At 42.3% G+C, this 7,519-nt stretch overlaps 1 long non-coding RNA gene across 1 annotated transcript; it reads right to left on the bottom strand.

Annotated features, from left to right (window-relative positions):
* Nucleotides 1-974: 974 nt before the first annotated feature.
* LOC109199744 (uncharacterized) lies at nucleotides 975-5,839 on the bottom strand. The gene is made up of 6 exons (XR_003217415.1): nucleotides 5,596-5,839; nucleotides 5,318-5,512; nucleotides 4,639-4,695; nucleotides 3,562-3,605; nucleotides 2,113-2,155; nucleotides 975-1,473 (listed from the first exon to the last, which is right to left on the bottom strand). It is a non-coding gene; the product is annotated as an uncharacterized LOC109199744 (long non-coding RNA).
* Between the last annotated feature and the right edge of the window lie 1,680 nt (nucleotides 5,840-7,519).

The following is a 7,519-nucleotide window of genomic DNA, read 5'->3' as shown; positions in this document are numbered from 1 at the left end:
CACTCATGATCCTCACATTCTCCTCCTGCAGGAGTTAAAGTTTATTATTAACTCCTCACTGAGGTTGTGTGAGGCAGGAGTCCAGCATGCATCAGCACTGTCAAAATGATCATCATGATTATTATAATCAGAATTTAAATCAGGACGTATTTCAGTATTGATCATGATTATTGTGTGATCTTAGAGACTGAAATGGTTTTAAAGATTTGTAAAAACTCTCAGTGTGACTACACACAGAGATATTTGAACAGTTCAGAGAACACAAAGTCTCTCAGACCTCAGACTGGACTTTGGCTCAGGACCAGGAATTGTTACCTCAGCAGGGCTGTGCCAGCTCAGCACACCAGCAGGTCGGACCCACATGATGGAGCTCAGATCTGTAAATGTTTTACAATAAAGAGCTCAGAGGGAAAGATCAGACAGGTATGCTGTCAGATCTGACACAGGACAGATCTGATAATGATGACACAAAAGTTCCCCAAAACAAACAAAGAGTTTTATTCGTTTTATCCGATCAAACGTTTAGAAAACATTAAAAAGAATTTCATTGAAAAGCAAATGGAAAAAGATTATATATACACACACACACACACACGTACACACACACACACACACACACACACACTGTTTCTCTTACAGGAAGCAGGTTTGAGTGAAACTCTGAGTTTGTTAATCCTCAGATGAAGGAAACTCCAGCCTTTTGGTCCCAGTAAGAAGGATAATTTGAACAGGGTCAGTTACCATGACAACAGATGGCACACATCCAGAAAGCCATAACTGATGTTTAGTACAAACATGTAAAGAGTGTGAAGGAGAGCATGTAGGAGGAAAAAAGAATGAACAAATATGGTCTGTGGACGATCAGCAGCAGCTCAAACTGGGACCAGCAGAGGGCGCTGTCAGCTCATCTCAGTGCTTCTGTGATTTGACCTCACCTGCTGCTGCCTAAGTGTGTCTGTGTGAACTGTGTGTGTCGCTCTCAGTGCATGTTAATGCTGCTGAGCTCACAGTGACTGTCTTCCTGCTGTGTGACTACAGAAACCTGCCGACTCAGGCTCACATCCACGGTCTGTCACACAGACTCAGCTCTCTGAGGAGGTCACAGACCCTCATTCACACCTGTGTCCTCAGCTCTCACTACTCCTTCTGTCTGTGACTCAGGGGTACAGCGGGTCCCCACCAATCAGAGACTGTGGATTGGCAGTCAGAGGACCTCTGTGCTAAAGAGCCTGCAGCCTCCATCAGTGTGTGAGTGTGTTAGAGTGCAGCACAGCATCTGTGTGCAAGTCTGAAATCTGCACAGGTGAAAACAGGAAACTCAGAGTTACTGAACCTGCTTCCTGAGCAGATGTTACTGTGTGCACAGGTGAGAGCTAACAGCTGTATTTAAAACAGACTAAAGCACAGACAGCATGAAGAAGAGGAGCAGAGGGAAGGATGAAGGTCCATCAGGCCCAGGGTATCCTCAGCTTCCTGTTCAGAGACAAACATGATGTCAGCTCCCCACAGTCAGCCCATCTGATCTTAATGACCTTATAGTACAGTAAGTAAAATGTGTTTACAGTAGATCACACACTCACAGATAAAAATCACAAACTGCTTCACAATAAAACCAGAAGTATAAATAAAATAATAATATGAAACGATTAATTAATTAACAGCTTGTCTGTACAGAAATGCCTTCAGCTGCTTTTTAAAGACACTCAGTGGATTCAGCATAAACACGGTGGAGGAGACGACCTTGGTGCCGCTGCCTGAAAATCACAATCCACTCATGTTTTGAACCGAGTACGTGGGACCAACAGTAACCTCTGACCTGAAGGCCTAAGTGCTCAGGATGAAGCATGAGGTTTAAACCGGTCAGAGATGTACTGGGGAGCTTCACTGTGAAGAGATCTAAAATTTACTGGCAACCAATGAAGAGAAGCCAAAACTGGATTAATGTTTGACCAGAATGCATCAGCATTCTGTGTAATCTGAAGGCAATCCAAGGCTGACTGGTGGGAACAAGTAAAAAGACCGTTACAATAATCCAAGGGAAGGGCACATCCTCCACACTCCTCTTTGGTACACGCCACACTGCCAGAAACACACACAAAACTCCAAACTCACACTCAGGGATTCAGGGCAGAATCAGGGACACGTCCAAGGAAATCTACATACAAAGAAACAGGCGATTAGAATCAGTAACAACAAAGGCCAAGAGAATACGAGAGTAGAAAAGAGCCAACTGACACAAGTAGTAATGATCCAACAAACAGAAACACTGAGCCGAGGGTATATGATTGTTGGGTTTTCCTCTGTATGTATTATTCTAGGGTCGACCTTACAATCTGAAGCACCTTGAGGTGATTGTTGTTGTGTTTTGGCGCTGTATAAATAAAATTGAATTGAATTGAAAACTTTACATTTGTGTGTAAATCAAGGTTATTATCGTTAACGAAAACTAACGAAATAACGAAAACTAGAAGTGAAAAAACATTTTCGTTAACGGAAATAAAAATGAAAACAAAAAAAGGAAAACTAACTAAAACTGTAATGAGTGTTCACAAAACTAACTAAAATTAACTGAATTTATAGCAAAACTGTGTTTAGTTTTCGTTGATGTGTGCGTGTCATACAATAGTCAAGGGTAAAAAAGAAGTTTAGTTTCCAGGTTTTTTTCTTGCTGTGTCTCATTATGCCAGCAGGTGGCAGTACGTTAGTCGAGTCGTCTGTGTTGCTGCTCCAGCAGAATCATGTCAGGAAAAGTCGGGAGAAAGTGCCAGCTTCCAATTTGGGATTACTTTGAATATGACTGTGTTTTGGATAACGCAAGTGTCTTGTAGTGGAACGAGACAAATTATGAGGGACATTTCTAAAGGGAAAAAAATCCCACAAACCTTAAAGTGCACTTGAAAGCTCACACAAGAAGGCTAACCTAGCTTACCTGGAGAAGGTAAGGGAGCACGCCCAACCGTCATCCCCAGAAACAGAAGCTAACACCAGGCAAGGCAGCGTGATGCATCCCGAGACAACAGGACTGGGATATCTACACAACTGTGTGAGTCAATTGCCTTAACACCCGGTGCTGCAAGAGTTAATAGTCTCATTGGGGCCAAGATATACATTTTATAGTTGCCTGGTATCAATGGTTGTTCATCTGCCTTTATTTATTTATTTAAAGAACCCATAGGTGGGAATGTGAGTTGTCTGTCTCTGCGTGTTAGCCCTGCGACAGACAGGCGACCTGTGCAGGGTGCAGGGTATGGTAGCTGGAATAGCAACATACCCAAGGATAAGCAGAAGAGAATGACTGATATGATGAAACTGGGATTTTGTTACACTTTATTGCAAACACAACTAAAACTATAACTGAAACTAATCAAAACTAAACTGAAACTAATCAAAACTAAACTGAAACTAAGGATTTTCAAAAAACTAAAAACTAAACTAAACTAGCAAACAATTGGTAAAAACTAATTAAAACTAATATAAAATTGAAAATCTGAAGTCAAAACGAAATAAAAATAAAAACTAATGAATATTGCAAAACTATTAAAACCCTGGTGTAAATGTTACCTGCTCTCAGTGATGAATAACAACACCTGGATCAGCTGACTGCTCTGTAACACACACAGAAAAACAACAAAGGAGTATGAAGCATCATACGTGTCCTGCAGTCATGTGTAGGTTCAAACTATCAGAGGCAGCTCACATACATGAAGCTCCAACTTCTCACTCACTGCATATAAATTCAAAGAGGAGTCCCATACGGAAAAGATACATATATATAAATCTTATAAAGTTTGTATCTGTATTTTGTGAAACTTGTCTGAAAAGCATACAAGAGTGAAAACAGATATAAGATCCCTTGAAAAATTATATAATGAAACTTGTATGTTTTGGATACTTACTAAAACAATATATGAACGTAATGAGAAAGTGGCCACTTTCATGAGTAAATCATATAAGTTTTTACTATTTCTTTTCCATATGGGGTCCTTTCATCTCCTCTACCTGCTCTGAGCAGCCACCTGTCCCACATGTCTGTGAAGTTTCCTCCAGTAAATGATCACAAACAGATCAACCCTCCTTTCTGTTCTTCCACATCAGTTACTTAGGAAGTGATTGACTCAGAGCTCTGTGGTCTTACCCCACAGCAACCCTGACACCAGCGCAGAAATCACCTTCCACTTCAGCCTCTCAGACTCTGGAACCCCTCCCACCCCAGATGTGAACTGTTTGTGACACCACCCTGACACGAGCTCCATCAGAACAGTTTCTTTCTCCCAGTCGTTGTAATCCTTAAGTCTCTCATCGGTGCTCCTTCTGTGATATTAAACCTGTTAAACTGAGACTCGTCTCTTGCCAACAGTCCACTTTCTCATACCGACCCCCCTTCAGGTCTTGAACAGCTGCTGGACTCTCATCCAGATGTTTGTGTTCTATGTAAAGTGTCTTGACAAAGTATTTATATTCATCCTGTAAAGTATGGTGTGAATCTGTATTCAGCCCCCATTAATCTGACTACATTTTATATTTCCTACCTTCTTCCTTAATCTGCTCTGTTTTTCTCTCGGGTGTGCTGCACATTTATTGTTATGAAACAAAACCTGATCTAATAAAATTAAGAAAATTCATTTTATTCGTTTGTACCTGCAGTGAGAATCCTCACGTCAGAGTAGACAACATGTGTATCAGCTTGATGTGTATCTGGAAAATACAAACACACTCAGGTCATGTTACAACTACAAGCAGAGGAAACACAAACAGATGATGTTTAAAGTCTGTAATCAGCTGCAGTCAGCACAGAACCTCAAACATACTGACTCATACTAAGTCACACTGACTGATACTGATTCACCTGTAATGAAGCAGACGTTTGGCAGTTTGGTGGTCTGGAGCATTCAGCTGTGTGTTAACACAACACCAACAATAAAGACAACAGTGATATTACAGGTCAGTTTGTTGACATTGTGGGAAGGTTTTGAATCCATTTCCAGACAAAGGTCACTGACCCTGAGGTCAAAGCAGACAGCCCTCAGAGGAAACAACAGAAACCCAAAACCTCAAGCCTCATCTCATCATTTCAGTCAGATGTTGCCAAACCTCAGTGTGATCACACTTCAGAAATAAGTCTGGTTGCTAAGCTAGCCTGCCTGTAGTCCACCTGTTTCACTCACTGAAACATCTGAAGCTTTATAAAACCAAAAGTTCTCTTAAAGGAGCAGCTGAGATCAACGAAATGGAAACATCTGGCCTCAGACTGCAGCAGCTGGGCTCCTTGTTGTGATGAAAAATAAAAGATATCAGCTGAATGTGACAGAGGTCGTACCATTTGCTTCATTTTGCTTTTTACAGTGGAAAAGAAGTCGAACTAGAACCAAGAGCAGAACCAGAAGAACCACAGGAACCAGGCCTGCTATGAGTGCAGTGAGAAAGGAGGTGAGACCCTGAGGAGGTGATGAAGCAGTGTCAACAGAAGAGTTCACAGGAGGAGTGGAGTCTGAGCTCCTGTGCTGAGGAGGACCTGCAGGAGAGATGATGAAGACGGTTCAGTCATTTTATCAGCAAGTCATGTCTGTAAACAGGAAGTGATGTCACTGTTCTGACCTCTGACCCTCAGAAAGCTCTGAGGAGACGATCCAAATGCGTCAGTAGCACACGAGTAGAGACCTTCATCAGACTGTTTAACCCTTCTGATGACGAGCTCTGCTGCTGTTCCAGATCCAACAGGACGTCCATTAAAGGAGAAATAAGCAGCAGCTGTGTCACCGCTCCTCTCTCTGCAACGCATAGTGAGATCACTTCCTGTCCTCACAGGGAGTGCAGGAATCTCCAGAATTGCACCTTTATCTGACACAGAAACACAAACAGAGCAGAGTCAAGAGCTCCTCTCAGATGTGCTGCTTCCTGTCTGAACGAGCACCTCGCTGACTTCCTGTCACTGAGACGATCTGAGCAGGTCACACCTCAAAACATCCATCAGTCTGAACATATGTTGCCAAAATATTGGGACTGGGGTGGCTGTAGCTCAGGTGGTAGAGCAGGTCATCTACTGATCGGAAGGTTGGTAGTTCGATTCTTGGCTTCCCCTAGTTTGCATGCCAAATATCCTTGGGCAAGATACTAACCCTAAATTGCTCTCTGACGCATCCATTGGAGTATGAGTGTGAATGTTGCTTAGAAAGCACCTAGAAAAAATGTGAATGGGTGAATGCACAAGTTGTGTACAGCGCTTTAAGTGCTCAGAAGAGTAGAAAAGCGCTCTATAAGAACCAGTCCATTTACCATTTACTATCTCACTTACAGACATGTAGCCAACATCTGGAAACATCTGCACAGAGACACTGGAACATCTCCCTGTCTGTACCTGAAACAATGATGGACACTTCATCACTCTGCTGTCCAGATGAGTTCTCACAGAGGTAACTTCCATCAGAGGAGACGGAGCGATCCAGAACACAGGAGGAACCATGAACCCTCCCAAAGCCTGCAGCTGCTCCACAGTCCTCAGTGAGTCCTCCTCTGGTCCTCTTCACTGTCCATCCATCAGCTGTCTGTCCATCATCAACACAACTCAGAGACACTGAAGAAGATCCACTGAAGACCTGCTGAAGGTTTGGACTGACAGACAGAGACACTGGAGGACACACACACACAGAGTAAATGCTTTTGTGTTCTTGTTGGAGTCTCACTGATTGTTTTCACTTCATCAACTCACCTGCAGAAACAGTCGGTGCAGACAGCAGCAGCACACACACACCTGCAACAGGAGGACAGAGGTCACTAAAGGTCAGAGGTCATTAGTTGCTAGGAACAAGTTACCCCTGGAAGGGTCATCAGAGGGAATTTGGTATTTGCATGAGCCATTCTTCTTTCAAGCTCAGAAGTGTTGGATGTCATCTTATTGTGTAGTTTGTATTTTTTATATTAAGCTAGAAAGAGAATAATTTAGCTTTCAAATTACAGCAGTTTTTCTCCTCATTAAAAAAACTTATGCTGATGAATTTTGCGGTGAACAGTGTCTGTGCTGATCTTGAGAGGACGTTTGGAGCTCCGCATTTTACGTGACTTTTACACACCAATTGCCTCGAGACTCCATGACTGTATTCTGTGACCGTATATGGTCTTATACTTCCGGGATGAGCTGCTGTGGTTACTAAATGTTTCCACTGTGAAATTATTTCACTTAGAGCTGTGGAAAATTTTGAATCTGTCCACCTCTACGGTCAAGACTCAGTATCCTTCTGCATCTAAAGGTCAAAGGTCACTCTTTGAGGATGCCAATGGTCACATTTTGGACAGAGAGGACAGATGGTTTGAAAGAGGCAACATTTAAAATAAAATAGAATAAAAAAGATTTTTCCAAACCAACGTGTTATGATCCTGTTACAGTTCTAGACTCACGTTCACTGAGCTCGTTAGAAAGATCCATTCTTTGACTAATGTTTGTAAAAGCAGTCTGCATGGCAGCTGCTGCATTTTATACACCTGTGGTCATGAGATTAAAAACACCAGATTTCACTGATTAATA

The sequence above is a fragment of the Oreochromis niloticus genome, unplaced genomic scaffold (genome assembly GCF_001858045.2).
Source record: "Oreochromis niloticus isolate F11D_XX unplaced genomic scaffold, O_niloticus_UMD_NMBU tig00000744_pilon, whole genome shotgun sequence".
Classification (NCBI taxonomy): Eukaryota; Metazoa; Chordata; class Actinopteri; order Cichliformes; family Cichlidae; genus Oreochromis; species Oreochromis niloticus.
The sequence above is the reverse complement of the archived record's forward strand: the minus strand, read 5'-3'. Positions and strand labels throughout refer to the sequence as shown.